The 21,967-nt window shown below is 40.7% G+C and overlaps 1 pseudogene; it reads left to right on the top strand.

The window, feature by feature from the left end:
• Nucleotides 1-1,433: 1,433 nt before the first annotated feature.
• LOC129025970 (endogenous retrovirus group K member 7 Env polyprotein-like) lies at nucleotides 1,434-3,416 on the top strand (annotated as a pseudogene).
• Nucleotides 3,417-21,967: the final 18,551 nt, after the last annotated feature.

Genomic DNA, 21,967 nt, shown 5'->3' with positions numbered 1-21,967 from the left:
ACATTAATTGGTCAGACAAGATTACGAATAATAAAATTATATGGAAATGACCCAGACAAAATAGTTGTCCCTTTAACCAAGGAACAAATTAGATAAGCCTTTATCAAGTCTAGTACATGGCAAATTGGCCTTGCTAATTTTTTGGGAATTATTGATAATCATTACCCAAAACCAAAAATCTTCCAGTTTTTGAAATTGACTACTTGGATTCTACCTAAAATTACCAGACAGAAACCTTTAGAAAATGCTCTAACAGTATTTACTGATGGTTCCAGCAATGGAAAAGTGGCTTACACAGGGCCAAAAGAATGAGTAATCAAAACTCCATATCAATCAGCTCAAAGAGCAGAGTTGGTTGCAGTCATTACAGTGTTACAAGATTTTGGCCAACCTATCAATATTATATCAGATTCTGCATATGTAGTACAGGCTACAAGGGATGTTGAAACAGCTCTAATCAAATATAGCATGGATGATCAATTAAACCAGTGATTCAATTTATTACAACAAACTGTAAGAAAAAGAAATTTCCCATTTTATATTATTCACATTCAAGCACACAGTAATTTACCAGGGCCTTTGACTAAAGCAAATGAACAAGCTGACTTACTGGTATCATCTGCATTCATAAAAGCACAAGAACTTCATGCTTTGACTCATGTAAATGCAGCAGGATTAAAAAATAAATTTGATGTCACATGGAAACGGGCAAAAGATATTGCACAACATTGCACCCAGTGTCAAGTCTTACACCTACCCACTCAAGAGGCAGGAGTTAATCCCAGAGGTCTGTGTCCTAATGCATTATGGCAAATAGATGTCACGCATGTACCTTCATTTGGAAGATTATCATATGTTCATGTAACAGTTGATACTTATTCACATTTCATATGGGCAACTTGCCAAACAGGAGAAAGTACTTCTCATGTTAAAAAAACATTTATTGTCTTGTTTTGCTGTAATGGGAGTTCCAGAAAAAATCAAAACTGACAGTGGACCTGGATATTGTAGTAAAGCTTTCCAAAAATTCTTAAATCAGTGGAAAATTTCATATACAACAGGAATTCCTTATAATTCCCAAGGACAGGCCATAGTTGAAAGAACTAATAGAACACTCAAAACTCAATTAGTTAAACAAAAAGAAGGGGGAGACAGTAAGGAGTGTACCACGTCTCAGATGCAACTTAATCTAGCACTCTATACTTTAAATTTTTTAAACATTTATAGAAATCAGACTACTACTTCTGCAGAACAACATCCTACTGGTAAAAAGAACAGCCCACATGAAGGAAAATTGATTTGGTGGAAAGATAATAAAAATAAGATGTGGGAAATTGGGAAGGTGATAACGTGGGGGAGAGGTGTTGCTTGTGTTTCACCAGGAGAAAATCATCTTCCTGTTTGGATACCCACTAGACATTTGAAGTTCTAGAATGAACCCATCGGAGATGCAAAGAAAAGCACCTCCGCAGAGATGGAGACACAGCAATCGAGCACCATTGACTCACAAGATGAACAAAATAGTGATGTCAGAAGACCAGAGAGTATGCTGCTTGCAGCCTTGATTGTATCAACGGTGGTAAGTCTTCCTATGCCTGCAGGAGCAGCTGCAGCTAATTATACCTACTGGGCCTATGTGCCTTTCCCGCCCTTAATTTGGGCAGTCACATGGATGGATAATCCTATAGAAGTATATGTTAATGATAGTATATGGGTACCTGGCCCCACAGATGATTGCTGCCCTGCCAAACCTGAAGAAGAAGGGATGATGATAAATATTTCCATTGAGTATCATTATCCTCCTATTTGCCTAGGGAAAGCACCAGGATGCTTAATGCCTGCAGTCCAAAATTGGTTTGTAGAAGTACCTACTGTCAGTCCTAACAGTAGATTCACTTATCACATGGTAAGCGGGATGTCACTCAGGCCACAGGTCAATTATTTACAGACTTTTCTTATCAAAGATCATTAAAATTTAGACCTAAAGGGAAACCTTGCCCCAAGGAAATTCCCAAAGGATCAAAAAATACAGAAGCCTTAGTTTGGGAAGAATGTGTGGCCAATAGTGTGGTTATATTACAAAACAATGAATTCGGAACTATTATAGATTGGGCACCTCGAGGCCAATTGTACCACAATTGCTCAGGACAAACTCATTTGTGTCCAAGTGCACAAGTGAGTCCAGCTGTTGATAGCAACTTAACAGAAAGTCTAGACAAACATAAGCACAAAAAATTACAGTCTTTCTACCCTTGGGAATGGGGAGAAAAAGGAATCTCTACCCCAAGACCAAAAATAATAAGTCCTGTCGCTGGTCCTGAACATCCAGAATTGTGGAGGCTTACTGTGGCCTTACACCGCATTAGGATTTGGTCTGGAAATCAAACTTTAGAAACAAGAGACTGTAAGCCATTTTATACTATCGACCTAAATTCCAGTCTAACAGTTCCTTTACAAAGTTGCGTAAAGCCCCCTTATATGCTAGTTGTAGGATATATAGGTATTAAACCAGACTCCCAAACTATAACCTGTGAAAACTGCAGATTGTTTACTTGCATTGATTCAACTTTTAATTGGCAGCACTGTATTCTGCTGGTGAGAGCAAGAGAAGGCATGTGGATCCCTGTGTCCATGGACCGACCGTGGGAGGCCTTGCCATCCATCCATATTTTGACTGAAGTATTAAAAAGCATTTTAAATAGATCCAAAAGATTCATTTTTACTTTAATTGCAGTGATTATGGGATTAATTGCAGTCACAGCTATGGCTGCTGTGGCAGGAGTTGCGTTGGACTCTTCTATTCAGTCAGTAAACTTTGTTAATGATTGGCAAAAAAATTCTACAAGACTGTGGAATTCACAATCTGGTATTGATCAAAAATTGGCAAATCAAATTAATGATCTTAGACAAACTGTCATTTGTATGGGAGACAGACTCATGAGTTTAGAACATCGTTTCCAGTTACAAAGTGGCTGGAATATGTCAGATTTTTGTATTACACCCCAAATTTATAATGAGTCTGAGCATCACTGGGATATGGTTAGACGCCATCTACAAGGAAGAGAAGATAATCTCACTTTAGACATTTCCAAATTAAAAGAATAAATTTTTGAAGCATCAAAAGCCCATTTAAATTTGGTGCCAGGAACTAAGGCAATTACAGGAGTTGCTGACGGCCTCACAAATCTTAACCCTGTCACTTGGATTAAGACCATTGGAAGTACTACGATTATAAATTTCATATTAATCCTTGTGTGCCTGTTTTGTCTGTTGTTAGTCTGCAGGTGCATCCAACAGCTCTGAAGAGACAGCGACCATCAAGAACAGGCCATTATGATGATGGCGGTTTTGTTGAAAAGAAAAGGGGAAATGTGGGGAAAAGCAAGAGAGATCAGATTCTTATTATGTCTGTGTAGAAAGAAGTAGACATAAGAGACTCCATTTTATTCTGTACTAAGAAAAATTCTTCTGCCTCGAGATGCTGTTAATCTGTGACCTTACCCCCAACCCCGTGCTCTCTGAAACATGTGCTGTGTCAAACTCAGGGTTAAATGGATTAAGGGTTGTGCAAGATGTGCTTTGTTAAACAAATGCTTGAAGGCAGCATGCTCCTTAAGAGTCATCACCACTCCCTAATCTCAAGTACCCAGGGACACAAAAACTGTGGAAGGCCGCAGGAACCTCTGCCTAGGAAAGCCAGGTATTGTCCAAGGTTTCTCCCCAAGTGATAGTCTGAAATATGGCCTCATGGGAAGGGAAAGACCTGACCATCCCCCAGCCCAACACCCATAAAGGGTCTGTGCTGAGGAGGATTAGTATAAGAGGAAGTCATGCTTCTTGCAGTTGAGACAAGAGGAAGACATCTGTCTCCTGCCCATCCCTGGGCAATGGAATGTCTCAGTATAAAATCCGATTGTATGTTCCATCTACTGAGATAGGGAAAAACCACCTTAGGGCTGGAGGTGAGACATGCGGGCAGCAATACTGCTTAGTAAAGCATTGAGATGTTTATGTCTATGCATATCTAAAGCACAGCACTTGATTCTTTACCTTGTCTATGATGCAAAGACCTTTGTTCACATGTTTATCTGCTGACCCTCTCCCCACTATAGTCTTGTGACCATGACACATCCCCCTCTCTGAGAAACACTGACAAATAATCAATACTAAGGGAACTCAGAAGCCAGAGTGATCCTCCATATGCTCAATGCTGGTCCCCTGGGTTCCCTTATTTCTTTCTCTATACTTTGTCTCTGTGTCTTTTTCTTTTCCAAGTCTCTCATTCCACCTAATGAGAAACATCCACAGGTGTGGAGGGGCGACCCACCCCTTCAGATTTAGGTGAGTTTCTTAATCCTGAGTTCTAGTTTGAATGCACTGTTTTCTGAGAGAGAGTTTGGTATAATTTCTGTTCTTTCCTGTTTGCTGAGTAGTGCTTTACTTCAAACTATGTGGTCAAATTTGGAATAGGTGTGGTGTGGTGCTGAAAAGAATGCACATTATGTTGATTTGGGGTGGAGAGTTCTGTAGATGTCTATTAGGTCTGCTTGGTGCAGAGCTGAGTTCAATTCCTGGATATCCTTGTTAAATTTCTGTCTTGTTGATCTGTCTCATGTTGACAGTGGGGTGTTAAAGTCTCCCATTATTATTGTGTGGGAGTCTAAGTCTCTTTGTAGGTCTCTAAGGACTTGCTTTATTAATTTGGGTGCTCCTGTATTGGGTTCATATATATTTAGGATAGTTAGCTCTTCTTGTTGAATTGATCCCTTTACCATTATGTAATGGCCTTCTTTGTCTCTTTTGATCTTTGCTGGTTTAAAGTCTGTTTTATCAGAGACTAGGATTGCAACCCCTGCCTTTTTTTGTTTTCCATTTGCTTGGTAGGTCTTCCTCCACTCCTTTATGTTGAGCCTATGTGTGTCTCTGCACGTGAGATGGGTCTCCCAAATACAGCACACTGATGCATCTGGACTCTTTATCCAATTTGCCAGTCTGTGTCTTTTAATTGGAGCATTTAGCCCATTTACATTTAAGGTTAATATTGTTATGTGTGAATTTGATCCTGTCATTATTATGTTAGCTGGTTATTTTGCTCATTAGTCAATGCAGTTTCTTCCTAGCCTTGACGATCTTTACAATTTGGCATGTTTTTGCAGTGGCTGGTACCAATTGTGCCTTTCCATGTTTAGTGCTTCCTTCAGGGGCTCTTTTAGTGCAGTCCAGGTAGTGACAAATTCTCTCAGCATTTGCTTGTCTGTAAAGGATTTTATTTCTCCTTCACTTATGAAGCTAAGTTTGGCTGAATATGAAATTCTGGGTTGAAAATTATTTTCTTTAAGAATTTTGAATATTGGCCCCCACTCTCTTCTGGCTTGTAGAGTTTCTGCTGAGAGATTAGCTGTTAGTCTTATGGGCTTCTCTTTGTGGGTAACCCGACCTTTCTCTCTGGCTGCCCTTAACATTTCTTCCTTAATTTCAACTTTGATTAATTGGACAATAATGTGTCTTGGAGTTGCTCTTCTCGAGGAGTATCTGTATGATTTTCTCTGTGTTCCCTGAATCTGAATGTTGGCCTGCCTTATTAGATTGGGAATATTCTCCTGGATAATATCCTGCAGAGTGTTTTCCAACTTAGTTCCTTTCTCCCCATCACTTTCAGGTACACCAATCACACATAGATTTGGTCTTTTCACAGTCTCATATTTCTTGGAGGCTTTTTATTCTTTTTTCTCTAAACTTCTCTTCTAGCTTAATTTCATTCATTTGATCTTCCATCACTGATACCCTTTCTACCAGTTGATCGAATCGGCTACTGCGGCTTATGCATTAGTCATGTAGTTCTCCTGCCATGGTTTTCAGCTCCATCAGGTCCTTTAAGTACTTCTCTGCATTGGCGATTCTAGTTAGCCATTCATTTAATCTTTTTTCAAGGTTTTTAACTTTTTTTGCCATGGGTTCGAACTTCCTTCTTTAGCTCAGAGTAGTTCGATTGGCTGAAGCCTTCTTCTCTCAACTCATCAGTCATTCTCTGTCCAGCTTTGTTCCATTGTTGGTGAGGAGCTGCATACCTTTGAAGGAGGAGAGGCACTTAGATTCTTAGAATTTCCAGTTTTTCTGCTCTGTTTTTCCCCATCTTTGTGGTTTTATCTACATTTGGTGTTTGATGATGGTGATGTACAGATGTGGCTTTGGTGTGGATGTCCTTTCTGTTTGTTAGTTTTCCTCCTAACAGTCAGGACCCTCAGCTGCAGGTCTGTTGGAGTTTGCCAGAGGTCCACTCCAGACCTTGTTTGCCCGGGTATCAGCAGTGGAGGCTGCAGAACAGTGGATATTGTTGAACAGCAAATATTGCTGCCTGATCATTCCTCTGGATCTTTTGTCTCAGAGGAGTGCCAGGCCATGTGCGGTGTCAATCTGCCCCTACCAGGGATGCCTCCCAATTAGGCTACTCAGGGGTAAGGGACCCACTTGTGGAGGCAGTTTGTCCATTCTCAGATCTCAAGCTTTGTTCTGGGATAACCACTACTCTCTTCAAAGCTCTCAGACAGGCACATTTAGGTCTGCAGCGGTTTCTGCTGCCTTTTGTTTGGCTATGCCCTGCCCCCAGAGGTGGAATCTACAGAGGCAGGCAGGCCTCCTTCAGCTGTGGGGGGTTTCACCCAGTTCGGGCTTCCCAGCCACTTTGTTTACCTGCTCAAGCCTCAGCAATGGTGGGCGCCCATACTTCAGCCTTGCTGCCACCTTGCAGTTTGATCTCAGACTGCTGTGCTAGCAATATGAGAAAGGCTCCATGGGCATAGGACCCTCCAAGCCAGGCATGGGATACAATCTCCTGGTGTGCCATTTGCTAAGACTGTTGGAAAAATGCAGTATTGGGGGGGAGTGACCCGATTTTCCAGGTGCCATCTGTCTCCCCCTTTCTTGGCTAGGAAAGTGAATTCCCTGACCCCTTGCACTTCCTGGGTGAGGTGATGCCTCACCCTGCTTCAGCTCATGCTCAGTGCACAGCACCCACTCTCCTGCACCCACTGTCCAACAATCTCCAGTGAGATAAACCTGTTACCTCAGTTGGAAATGCAGAAATCATTCATATTCTGTGTCACTTAAGCTGGGAGCTGTAGACTAGAGCTGTTCCTATTTGGCCATCTTGGCTCAACCTCCAATAGCAGTCTTGATGAATAATATCTCAGTCTGTATCTAGGTGATGTGATTCTTCAGACTAGACCCAGCCTATAAATGTTTTTAAACTGTACCAGTGGCTAAGAATCCAGCTGATGTGACTCTCCTGGCCCCTTCCTGCTTATAGGTGGGATTGTGACAAATGTGTGGGTTAAGCACTCCTGTACAATAATATCTCTAATACCTGGTCCTAGCCAGTATGTTGTGATTCACTCAGGTTGGTGGCAGAAATATTAAAAGGAAATATTAGGGAGCATTATAAGGAATAGTCACAAACCTTTTTGGAAGGCTGAAAGGTTAAATAGCTGGCAAGAATTGAACAGGCTCAAAGTGGCCTGTTCTTACCTTAGAATATTATGTCATAAGGTAAAATTAGGGACAATATAGGCTTCCCCAGTTAAGTCTGTTTATTCTACCTCCATTAACTACCTTTGAACAAGATGGCCTTCTTGGTAGGGACCTCAACTAGGAAAATTGCCCCTAACAGTATTTACTTTAGACCATGGTACCTGACCTTAATCATTTCTAGAACTACTCTCTGAACCATGTTAATTATCCACAATTGTGTTTACTCAAAACTTCTGTTGTTAATTCTATACTAAAGAAATTCCTGGTTTGCAAGCTTCTTCGTGCCATGTTAGTCATTCTTTACAGGACTCTCCTTAGAGTATGTGAGTGGCCTGGGACCCTCAGCTGGATTGGCAAAGCAAAATATCTGTGTGTCAGTGTTCTTTATTTGTCACTGGGTCAGGGGTCCACAAGGGACAGATTCTCCACAGCTAGTGTCCCCAAAAATGTGCAGCCTCACCAGAAGAGATATATTGACTCTCATAACCAGTTTGAAGCCATTGGTAAAGTCCTGGGTTTTTCACTTGTATAAAGTTCACAAAGGATTATAACACTCAGGAATAACATATAAGGCTTTAATGATACAAAGAGTGTCATAACAGAGACCAGCAACCAGGTGAGAATGAGGCTCATGTATACAAAACTAGCTGACACAATCCTCATTCTCATACATGTGCAGGACCTACTAAGATGGTACTGAATCTCACACATAAAAAGCAGTTGAAGGTTGAAATAATTACTCTCATACAGGAATCTGATTCACAGGTGGTTTGGTAACATTTGAAGCATAATTCAGCACACTGTGGTGCTATGGCTCACAGACTGAAACATAATCTTCAAGTAAGAATGGGATCTTATGTAGAGATCTGGCTCATTGTTGAGACTGTGACTCCTCTGCTTCAACCCGTCTGATAGAAAGTGCTGACTCATGAAACCAGGACTTGTGTGACATGTGAAACTTATTTTTGAACCTTTCCGAGAGTGATTGGGACAGGTAACTTTGCACAGCACATTAAAAATTTGGCTGTCTTTTATAGGCCCAGATCACAGAAGAAATTGTGCCATTGGTGGAGCAAGCATCTAAGCAATATATAACACATTATTTGGCTCTGTGAAGGGCACTTTTATATATCACTGGGAACATCACCCAGGTGATGTGAATTATCTGTCTGAAAACTGCCTACAAAGATAATTGTGACTTATATCTAGGTCCAACATGTAAGTGATGTGACTCCCTTCTACTCCTTTGGCCTTGCATTTACAGTGCATTGTGACAAATAACTGGGTATGGCACCCAGGTAATGTGATTCTCCTATTTTGTTTCTGCCAACAGGGTTTATGTGACATATTACTTGGTTTACAAATTAGGTAATGTTTCTTTGCCTTTACCTGGGCCCTGACCAAAGTGATATTGTGACATACTTCTGGGCCCAGCACCAATGTGAGGTCACTCTCCAGGTTGGGTACTATACATGAGGGTCATTGCTACATACAAGTAGGACAATTGCCTAGGTGAAATAAGTATCCTCTTGCCAAAGTCCTGCCTACATAGGGGGTTTTCAAATGTCACTGAAGTGAGCTTCCAGGTGATATAACTCTTCTGCCAGGGTCCTGCCCACAAGGGGGATTGTGACATCTCACTGGACTCTCACCCAAATAGGTGATGTGACTTCTTACCTTCCCTCTGGCCACAAGTGATATTGTGCTTTATATCTGAGGTCGTTACAAAAGTCTAATATCAACTCATATGTGTGGAGCCAGGACATGTGTAGTATGATGAGTTTTATTCTTAAACTTTTCCACAAGTTTAATTGTGACATAGACTTTTGCCCAGCTCCTGAGTGACTTAATAATTCTGCCAAGGTGTAGCCCCAAAATGAGATTGTGACAAATATCCATGCCAAACACCTTGGTGATTTGACCGTGCTATATTAACAGTATCCTCAGGGGCAATGTCACATATTTCTGGACACATCATTTAGGTTACTTGACTCCTCTTTGGCCTGTACCCAACTTCCTTTAATAATTGTAGCATTTGTAAACACTGCATCTAAATGACATGACTGTCTATTCTGGATCCTGTCAACAGGAGACATTGTGACATATTTCTGGGCACAGCTTTTAGATGATATGACTCTCCTCTCCTGCCTGGTCACTGGCCACAAAGACATTGCACAACAGAGATAAACCTAGCACACAAATTTTGAGACATTTCTGAAAAGACCTAGCCTACAAAAAGAATATTGGAATAGTTTTGGCCCAGCATTTAGGTGATGTTGCTGTTCTGTCTGCTTCATAACCACAAAGGCATTTGTAACATATAACTAGGCACGACTAACAGGAATGATAATGACTTTTATATGTAGATTCCTCCAATAGAGGATATTTTTACTCTTATAAGTAGGGTTAGGGACATGCATGGTGTCCTGAATCTCCTTCTTGCACAAAGGTCACAAAAGATTACAATGCTCACACATATTTTACAAAGCTCTTGGGTTATACAGAAGGAGTCAAAGCAGGTCTTAGAATGCAGGTAAAATTGTGCATCTTGTATGCTCATCCAGCTGACAGTAAGGATTATTATCATCTCACATGGATGAAGCCAACTGTCACACTTGAAAAAGGACATGTGGGCTATTGTAAATCTCATATTTGGAATAGTTGGACAGTGTGATTGTGATATCAATCTTTGCCAAGCATCTGTGAAGTTTGACTGTCCTGTCTTGTTCCAGAACATATATGGGAGTTTGATATCTACCAAGTCCAACCTCAAGGTGATGTGACTCTCCTGCCCAGGCCCTTCTCTAAGTAAAGATTGTAATATATCACAGGATCTTGCATCCAGGTGATGTTACATTCTTGCCTGCACCATGTCCATCACAATTATTGTGACATATTCCTGTTTCCACCTCATAGGTGATGTAACTCTTCAGTCTGGAGTGGTCTCAACACGAAGAAAGAATAGAGACATATTGCAAGGCCAGGCACAAAGGCATAAGTACCTTTTGCCAGATCCATGCCAAAAGAGGGCATTGTGATATATCTCTGGGCCTATCATCTAGGTTATGCTTTGCCTGGGCTATGCTTTATAGAGGACATTATGATGTATCTCTGGGCCTATCACCTAAGGGAAGTTACTCACTCCTTGGGCCTTTCCCACAAGAAACATTGTGGCATAAACAGAGAACCTCCACCGAGTTGATGTAACCCTCTTGACTTGGTGCTGTCCTAAGAGAGCCCTGTGACATATCTCAGGATCAGCACCCAAATTATGTGGTTCCTCTGCCTGGTGTCTGTCCTTATGTTACCCTGTGACATATTCCTAGGGAAGCACCTAGGTGATATGACTCTCCTAATCTGCCTGTGCCCTGCCTAGTGGGTCTATTGGAACACAAGTATGAAACCAAGACTGAAATGATGTGACTTTCTTTTTCTGCCTGGGCCTTCAAAATAAGGATATCGACTCATTGCTGAGCTGAGCACCCAGGACATGTGACTCTCCTCTTTTTCTGAAACCATGCCCACAAAAAAGGAATTTTGACCTATTGCAAGGTCCAGCACCCAGATGATACTCTTCCACTCAGGTTCTGCAGAAAGAGAAAATTATGGCATATTGCACATTTCTGTACCCAGCATTTTTATAATTTGACTTCCTGCCTGTGCTGGAATCAAATATTTTAACATATCTTCTGCCCATTCGGTAGGTGTTTCGGCACTCATAACTTGGCTAGGTTTTTTTCCACATGTGGGGTGGTGTCTTATTGCTGGGTCCAGCACTCAGTTAGTGTGACTGTATTTCCTATACCATGCCTAGTGAGGACACTGTGACATATTGCCTGGCACAGCACCTAAGTGATATTACCCTCTTGCCTAGCTTTTGCTCACAAAACGGATTGTGACATATACCTAGGTTCATTTCACAGGCATGATGATGAACTTTATATTGGGATTCACCCAATAAAATATATTTTGCATTTCATCATTAGGCTTAGTGCAATATGTAAAGTCCTGGGTTGCATATTTGTACCAGGCTCATAGAAGCTTTAAACACTACCTTATATAGTGTAAACTCTTTGTTGACAAACTTTGAAGACAGGGCCCAGCAAAAAGTTCAGATTATGACTCTCAGTTACACAACTAGTTGAAAATAAAAGTTGTCACCATCCCACATTTACAATGCTCACTCTTGGGATAATGAGTCTGACAAGGGAATACAGCATGAAGTATGAATTTTGACTTTTATATGTGGATCTGGCCACAGGTGGAACGGTGATTCATTTCTGGACCCAGCCCAGAGGCTTAACAATTGATATTCCCCCTTAATCCTGCCCACAGGAGAGATGTTGACTATCAAACCTAGGTTTAGGATAGTATGTGTAATTGTGACTGCATATGAGCATGTAGGCCTCAGAACTCATGAAAGTTTCATAGAACCCACAGGTGTTTTAGAAAATGTCATACATTGGCCCAGCACACACATGAGATTATGACTCTAATATGCATCCTCAGCCAAAATGTAAAAGTTTCACCCTTAAGGATGAAGTTGTTGTGTAATATCACTAGGCCTAGTGCCCAGGTTTTGAGACTTTTTGCCTCAAATTCCTTTCCATGAATGCATTGTTACATATCACTGGGTCAAAATCATAATGTAATTCTCTCTGAGCCCTGTGAACAGTGGATGTTATCAAACATCTCTGCATCTTTCAGCTAGGGAATGTGTCTCTTCTGCCAGTGTCCTGTCTGCAGGGAACATTGTGACATATTGCTAGACACAGCTTCTATGTAATGTGACTCTACCCTCCTACCTGGATCCTTCCCACTGAAGAAGCTGTTACAAAACACGGAGTGCAAAACCTAGGTGATATGACTCTCCCCTTAGTTCTTGATTCTGCCAAGAGAAGGAATTATACTATTGAACCCAGCACCTAAGGGTGTGACTATACACTATTTATTCAATCCCGTATACAGTGGGCATATTGACATATTATTTGAGACTATACCCAAGTGATATGACTCTTATGTCTGGGTCCTTCCTAAAAGGAGGTTATTTTGTATCCCTGACTCAAGACCTAGGTGATGTGGCTCTTCATTTGTCTCTGCCCAAAGGTGAAATTGTGACATACCTGGATTCAGCTCATATGCACAATAACAACTGTCATGCCTGGACCAAGCCAGGGGATTTATTTTGATTCTCTTAGACAGTCTGGCTACCATGGGCAAACTCCTCAATCTCCCATCTGTAAGAATTCACAAAAAGTATGCTATTCATTCATATCACTTAAAGTCTGAGTGGTACAAAGCGTGTCATAACAGGCACCAGCGATGAGGTGTTATTGTGAATCTTGGAAACACACCCAGCTGAACCCTGGTTGTCATTCTCACATATAAACAGAGCCTACAAATTAGGTATTAAATCTCACACCTATAAGCAGTAGAAACTTTCTGTTACTCTTATACATGAATCTGATCCACATGTGGTTTTGTGACATTTGAAGCATGATTCAGCAGACCTGTGGTGCTTTATAAAACAAAGGTTTTATAAAGCCCTTGGATGTAGAGAGCATCATACATACATTGGCCCAGCATACACATGAGATTGTGACTCTAATATTCAAGCTTAGCTGAAAGTTTGAGGGGTCACCCTAAAAGATGAGGAGATTGTGTCATATCACTAGGCCTAGTAACCAGGTGTTGAGACTTTTGGCTTAAATTCTTGCCCATAGGTTCATTGTGAATTATCACTTGGTCAGAATCCTAATAACATGAAACTCCTGCTCGGACCTAGTGAATAGGGGATATTATCACATATCTCTGGGCCTATCAGCCAGGTGATGTGTCTCTCATGCCAGTGTGCTGCCACAGAGGACATCGTGACATAGTGCTTGATATAGTATCTAGGTAATGTGACTCTCCACTTCTGCCTGGATTCTGGCCACTGAAGAAACTGTGACATACCACTGGGTACAAAACCTAGGTGATGTGACTCTCCTATTTGTCTTGGACTTTGCCAATGAGGAAATAAAAACAGATTGCTGAGCCCAGCACCTAGGGCTGTGACAATCCTCTATTTTTCAACCCAGTATTTAGTGGTCATCATATTATTTGAGACTGTACCGAGGTGATATGGCTGTTCTGACTGGGTCCTGACTAAAAAAGGAAATTATAATGCATCCCTTGCACCACCCAGATAATGTGACTCTTCTGTCTTGTCTCTGTCCAAAGGTGAAATTGTGACATATACCTGGATTCATCTCATATGCACAGTAATAACTCTCATACCTAGACCTAGCCAGTGGAAGATATTTGACTCTCACAGGCCGACTTAAGGCCATGGGTAAAGTCCTAGATCTCCCACCTGTAAGAATTAATGGAAAATTATGCTACTCAGGCATATCATATAAAGTCTGAGTGTTACAAAGAGTTTCATAACAAGTACTTGCAACCAGGTACTATTGTGACTCTTGGATGCACACAGAGCTGACATGATTTTCATTTTCACAAATGAACAGAATCTACAAATGAGGTAGTAAATCTCACACATAGAAGCAGTCAAAGCTTGCAATTGTTACTCTCACAGAGGAATCTGATCCACAGATGGTTTGGTGATGTTTGAACTATGATTTAGCAAACCTGTGGTACTTTGACTTTCCTACTGGAACACAATCTTCAAGTGGGATTGATGCTCTTATATATGGATCTTTCCTATTTTTGAGATTGTGACACCTGTAATTCAACCCAATTTATGGAAGGTGTCGACTTTCATACCTGAAGCCAGGACTTGTGTGGGACTATGAAAGTTATTTCTGAACATTTTTGAGTGTGTAATTGAGAAGTATGACTTTGCACAGCATCTGAGTGTTTTGAGTCCCCTTTCTATGCCCAGAGCACAGTTGAAATTGTGACTTATGTGCACCAAGCACCTAAGCAATAAGTAACATATTTTTTGGCAATGCAACAGAGGTCATTAATATCACTGAGACAAGCACTTGGCCCATGTGAAATCTTGGCCGGAAGCCTGCCTACAAACAGCACTGTGGATTTTATTTAACTTGATTGCTTAAGTGATATGATATTCTTCTACTGTCTTGGCCCTGCACTTCTGGTGGGTTGTGACACATAACTGGGTACTGCACTCAGGTGATGTGACACTTTTTGGGGGAATGAAGTTTCTGCCAATAGGAATCTTTGTAACATATTACTTGGATCAACACCTAGGTGATGTTTGTTATCTCTTGCCTGAGCCCTGATCACCAGAGGGATTGTGACATATTGCTGAACCCAACACCAAAGTGAGGTTACTCCCCTGACTTGGTCGTACACATAAGGGACATAGTGACATATATTCAGGCCAATTGCCTAGATGAAGTTTGTCATCTCTCCTGCCTAAGTTCTGCTCACTGGGGGGATTTTATATATCACTGAAACCAGCATCCAGGTGATGTGACTCTTCTACCAGTGTCTTAGCCACAAGAACGATTGAGACATTTCACTGGACCAGCATCCACTAAGGTAATGGAACTTTCCTTTTTTTGCTCTCTGTCCATTTTTACATTTATCTGAGACCAGACAAAAAGCCTAATGATGATGCTTGTCCCCAGAGCCAGGACATGTGCAGGATCATGATTCTCATCCCTGCCCCTTTTCACAGGTAGTATTGTGACGTATGTCTTTGCCCAACTCCTGAGTGATTTAATAATATTGCCTTGTTACAGCATACAGATGACATTTGGACCTACATCTTTGCAAAGAACCTTTGTGATTTTACTCTCATGTTGTAACAGGGTTCTCAGAAGCGATCATAACATACCTCTGGACCCACTGTCTAGGTTTTGCGACTTTCCTCTCCTGCATGAACCCTGCTTGCAGTGAGGAGTGTAGCATTTCTAAGCACTGCACCCAAATGACATGAAAATCTTGTCTGGGCTTTTTAAAGACAAGACATTGTGATATCTCTCTTGACTCTCCTCTACTGCCTGGACATAGGCCAAAAGGGGCATTATACCATACAGCTGAGCCTAGCACCCGAGGTTTGTGACATTCCTGTTAGGGCACTCCCTACCAAAAGGATATTGGAGTACTTCTGGCTTAAGATTTAGGTGATGTGGTTGTCTGCCTGTTTAATTACCACAGATGGGATGGTGCCATATATGTAGACACATCTAAAATACATGATAAGCACTCTCATATGTGAACCCAGGCAATAGAAAATATTTTGACTCTTATAAGTAGGTTTAAAGAGATAAGTGATGTCCAGGATCTCCTTCTGGTAAAAAGGTCACAGAAGATTACAACACTCACACATATTTTATAACATCCTTGTGTTGTATAGAGACAGTCATAACAGGGCCTAGCACAGGGAGAAAATTGGGATTTTCATATGCACATCCACCTGACAGCTTTCACCATTATAGATGGATGAAGGCAACTGTCCTACATAAAAACAGAACATGCATGGTATTGTAACTTTAATCCCTAAAATTTTATTCTATCATGACTGTGATATAAATCTTTGCTAACCATCTGCATGATTTCACCCTTCAGACTGGTTCCAGCCTACATGTGGGATTTTGATATCTATCTGGGTCAAACTTGAAGTGATGTGACTCTTTTGCCTGGGCCCTCCACTCAGAATTATAACATCACTGGATCCATCACACAGGTGATGTTACTTTCTTGCTTGCACCATTCCTACAGATATCATTGTGATGTATTACTGTATCCATCAATTAGAAGATGTAACTCTCCTCTCTGGAATGGTCCTTGCACACAGGGCAAAACAGTGACATATTTCTAGGTCAGACACACAAGTGATGATGCACTTTTGCCAGGGCCATGCCCAGAAAAGTTCATTTTGACATATCACAGGATCTACCATGTAAGTGATATGGCTCTTCCACTTGAAACTTGCCCAGTTGAATAGTGACATACTGCTAGACTAGGCACAAAATTGATGTAACTCTTTTGCCAGGGCCATGCTTGCAAAAAGGCTTTGTGACATATCTCTGGGCCTATCACCTAGGTAATATGACTTCATGCTTGGCACTGCACACATGAAGCATTGTGACATAAGAGTGGAATCTGCACCTAAGTGATGTAACTGTCTTGCCAGGGTCCTTTTCTAAGGCGGACTTGTGAATATCTCAGTACCCAGGACCAGGTGATGTGGCTCTTCAACCTGGTTTCTGCCCACATATTAAGTTGTGACATATAACTAAGGAAACATCTAGGTAATATGACTCTTTTTCTCTCTGAGCCCAGTGTACTGGTGACATTGGACCATATTTCTGAGCCCATGACCTAAGTGATGTGACTGTTGTTTTCTGGGTCTTTACAATGGTTAGATTGTGACATACTGATGAACTCAGCACTTAGATAATGTGACTCTTGTCTTGTAACTAAACAATGCCCACGAACAGATCTTTTGCCGTATTACAGGGCCCCATACCTGGATGATGTTGCTCTTCTGCGTAGGTCATGCATAAAGAGGAAATTGGGGCACATTGCTTGGCCTAGAACCCTAATGACATGACTCTCTTTTGTGCCAGGATCAAAGAAGGTATTTGGACACATCTTTGGCCCATTTTCTAGGTGTTTTGGTTCTTATCATTTTGCTGAATTTCTTCCACATGTGATTATATTATATTGCTGGTTCCAGCCCCCAGTTAATGTCACCCTCTTTCCTAGGCACTGCTTAGAGAGGGCATCGTGGCATATTGATTGACAAATATCCTAAGTGATGTTAACATTCTGCATAAGTTTGCTAACAAATGGGATTATGACATATACCTTTCTTCATTTCAAAAGTATGATGACCAAGCTTATGTTGGGATTCAGCCAATAGGAGATATTTTTCCTCTCATCACTTGGTTTAGGTCAAAAGGTCAGGTTATTCATTGCATGTTTCTACAAAGCTCACAGTAGTTTACAACACTAACTCATGTAATAAAAACTTCTTGTGTGGTACAGAGGGTTTCTTAAGAGTGCCCAGCAAACAGTTAAGATTATGATCCTTGACTACACACTGAAGTGAAATTAAGTTTCTACCATCCTACATTTACAAAGCCCGTTGTTGAGATCCTAAGTCTAACAAGTGAGTACACCACAAAATTGGAATTATGACTTTCATAAATGAATATGGCCACAGGTGGAATGGTGACCATTTTTGGAGCAAGCTCACCGTCATAATAATGATCTCATCATTAACGCCAGTCTATAGGAGAGATATTGACTGTCATGTCCGGGTTTAGGGCAATATGTATAATCATAAGTCTATGAATGCCTGTAGGCCTCAGAGAGGATTGCAACTCTCATGAATATTGTGTAACGTTCTCAGATATTGTAGACAGCATCATACAATGACTAGCACACACATGAGATTGTGACCCTCTTATACACAAATAGCTAACATTTAATAATGTCACCTTTAAAGATGAGGATATTTTGTCTAATTCCTTGCCCTAGCACCTTGTGTTGAGAACTTTTAGTTTAAATTCCTTTCTATAAGGGCGTTGTTACATATCACTGGGTCAGAATCATGATAATGTGAGTCTTCTGCTAGGGCCCTGAAAACAGAGGATAATTTTACATGTCTCTGGGCCTATTGGCTATGTAATATCTCTCTCCTGCCAATACCCTGCCCAGACAAGACACTATGATGTATTGCTAGATTTAGAATCTAGGTAATGTGACTCATCTCTCCTGCCTGGATCCTCCTTTCTGAAAAAATTGTGATATACCACTGAGTGCAAAACCTAGGTGACACAAGTCTTCTTTTTGTCCTGGACTGTGTCAAGAGAGGGAATTATTACATATTGGTGATCAGAGCACCCACGTGATACCATCGTCTTTTTAATAAAACTATCTATATTGAGGATGGTGACATATTACTTGCAGTTGTACCCAGGTGATGTGGCTCTTCTGACAGGTTTCTGCCCACAGGTAAGATTTTGGCATATAACTAGGGAAGAATTTAGGTGATAGGACTCTCTCTTTCTGCCTAGCCCTTGTTTACTGGGGACGCTGGGATATATATCTGAGCCCATTAAGTGAAGTGACTCTCTTTCTGACTGGTCTAATGGAGGGATTGTGAAATATTGCTCAGCCCCACTATCAGGTTATTTAATTCACTTTTTTTTTTCTCAAATCATGACCACAGACAGAAATTTTGGCCTATTGCAGGGTCAATCACCCAGATAATGTTACTCTTTTACATGGATCCTGCATGTAGAGAATGTTATGACATACTGCCGGGCCCAGCACCCATATTTTAAGCCTTTTGTGGAACTGCGATTTCTCTTTTATGTGCCGTTTTTCTCAAACCCTTAGCAAGGAATAATTTGTATACTTGTTTCCCAGTCAAATATGTAATCATGGCAATTTGCTAAGTAAGAAGCAGGGAATGGCAGGCATCCTTAAATGGAGTTAAATAAATCCTAATTACTTACACCTGCAGAAGCTGTTGCTTTTGTGAGGTATGTGATTAGCAGCCAGTGTGTACTGGAAAATGTGATTCTCTGTCTAAATATGGGATGCAGCCCAGAGGTCCCTCAGTTCACAGCTCTCTCACTGTGTACATTAGCCCAGCCTGGGCTCTCCTGGCCACTTTTTAAGGCTGACTGCATGCCTGAATGCAGTGTGTGGCCAACTGAGCCCATTCTTCTTGTTCCATGTGCAAAGCAGCTGTGATCATTTAAAAAAAAATTGGTTCTGTTTAACTTAGTGATTATGAACTTTCTGCTTTTCTAGCCCAGTGATTCTTGGCCTTGGCTACATATTAGAATCACCAGGGACACTTTTTTTAAAAATTCTGATTCCCAAGCTGCACACAGTTAAGTCAGACTCTCTGGGGGATCAAATGTGTAAAGTGCCCTTAGCGATTACAAATGTGCTGTCAAGTTTGAAAATGAGTGGTTCCCAAACTTCAGTTAGCAGGCTTGTTAAAACAAAGATTGCTGGACCCTACCCCCTAGATTCAATAAGAGGGAGACAAGGGTGTCCCAAACTTTGCACTTCTCATATTTATTACAAAACACTGTCAAGGTTTGCTGTGGTTTGGATATGGTTTGTCCACACCAAACTCCTACTGAGGCTTGGTCCCCAGTGTAATGGTGCTGGGAGATGGTGAGACTTTTAAGAGGTATTTGGATAACAAGGGATCTGCCCTTGACAAATTTAATGACATCTGGTGGGAGTGCGTTCTCCCTCTCCCCAGACTGGATTAGTTACCAACAGAGGGGATTGCTGTAGAATGAGGCTGACTCTCCTGTATTTTATCTTTGCACTTGCCCACTTCCCATTCTGCTTCTCCATCATGTTATGATACAGCACAAGACTCTCACCAGGGTCATAATATGAAACCCCAGGCTCCAGAATCATGAGCCAAATTAACCTTTATTCTTGATAAATTAAAAATAAAATCTTATTTATTTATTTTTGTGGGCCTTAAACAACATGAATTTATTTTTCACTGTTTTGGAGGCTGGGAAGTCCAAGATCAAGGTGCTAGTCAATTTTATTATTATTATTATTACCACTATTATTATTATTATACTTTTCTGGGGTACATGTGCAGAACATGCAGTTTTGTTACATAGGTATACACCTGCCATGGTGGCTTGCTGCACCCATCAATCCGTCTCCTACATTAGGTATTTCTCCCAATGCTATCCCTCCCCTAGCCCCTTATCCCAACAGGCCCTAGTGTGTGATGTTCCCCTCCTTGTGTCCACGTGTTCTCACTGTTCAACTCCCACTTATGAGTGAGAACATGTGGTGTTTGGTTTTCTGTTATTTTGTTAGATAAAACCTTTATTCTTGATAAATTATCCAGTCTCAGGTATCATTACAGCAACAGAACACAGACTAAGAGAAAGATCAAAACAATGTTAAATTCCTTTTGGAGTTAGAATATTTAACTATTTTTTGCACATCACAGGCATTGACTGTCATGTTCATAAATGTTTAATAGGTGTTAGCTCATACAATCATTTTCACAAGGCTGTTTCCTTCTTATTTTTCACGTCTTATAAAAAGTGCCATAGCTCAGATTCCCTTAAAAAGTCACCTGACTCAGTTACTCTCTCTCACTTCACCTGGTTTCTTTCATTGGAGACTCTAACTCATCTGTAATCTTGCTTCTGTCTCTTTTAGTTCCACATTAAGTTCCCAAATGGCAGAAACCCCATCTTCTTCACCTATTGGCTAGCATGCGATAGGTACTTCTTTGCCTAGTATGTAGCACATGACCACTATTTTTCTAATTGCAGAATGAATGGGTTCAGGCAGCAACATGGAAAAAGATGTATCATGGTCTACATTTCACAAATCAGCACATAATTATTAAGTAAATTATCTGGGATCACAGTGGAGGAACTAAGATTCAAATTGTCTTCTGACCAGAGCTGGGCTCTCAAACCATTCCAAGAATTGATCATCAGCCTTAAATATCAGTCTTCTTTCCTGGCAATTAACTGAGTTACTCCTTTAAGAATGCCAATTTTCTTTGCCTTACTACCACCTGGCTCAACTATTTTATTTTCCAAATAACAATAAAAATACAGCGCCCAAACTGTAGAAAGTGGCAATATCCTACTGATTTAAAAACTACTGTCCATACCAAAAATCCCATTAACAATGCCCCAAAGAATTAAGTAAGATTTCTACCTCATATAAAATCATAAACATTTTATTTTAAAATGTTGATATTTAGGAGAAAAAAAGCTACATGAAAGTAAGTGGATTTGAATTATCTGACTTTATTTAGCATGCAATGCCATTTATTCTGGCAATAAATTAATATGTACAGTTATAAAAAATGTTGGGTGCTTTTTCCAACAAAAAGGTTTCTGAATATGCACACTAGAATATATGCAGAATCCTTTAAACAGTCAAATTCATAATTTTTAAACCCAGAAGCATGGTAACATCAAGTTACGGAAGAATGGACTTTATCTGTAACTCATGATTTAGTTTGAGTTTATAAAGGTTTCAATTACCATTTCAGTTCCTACAAGCTACCAAGCCTGAAATTAGAGAACTGACAGCTGAGAAATGAAATCACCTGATCGAGTCTCCTAATTGTACAGCTGAAGAATTCAATGGACTTGCCAAAGATTACAAAGCTAAAAAGAGACATAGCCTGGATTACAAATCAGTTTTTATAGGTGCTCCAGAAATGTCTTGGGCTAAATAAGGAATATATATCACACAGAACTTCAGTCATATATCAGTGTCCAGTTTTACTTTCCTGACTCATTATCTTTTAGAGATGAGGTCTTGGCCTGTCACACAGGCTGGAATGCTGTGGTGTGATCACAGCTCACCACAGCCTCAAAATCCTGGGCTCAAACACTTTGCTCATGGCCCCACACCTTGCTAATTAAAAGAAAATTTTTAGAGACAGGGTCTCTCTATGTTGCACAAACTAGTCTTGAACTCCTGG

The sequence above is a fragment of the Pongo pygmaeus genome, chromosome Y, assembly GCF_028885625.2.
Source record: "Pongo pygmaeus isolate AG05252 chromosome Y, NHGRI_mPonPyg2-v2.0_pri, whole genome shotgun sequence".
NCBI lineage: Eukaryota > Metazoa > Chordata > Mammalia > Primates > Hominidae > Pongo > Pongo pygmaeus.
Note: the sequence above shows the minus strand (reverse complement) of the source record. Positions and strands in the feature narration are given on the sequence as shown.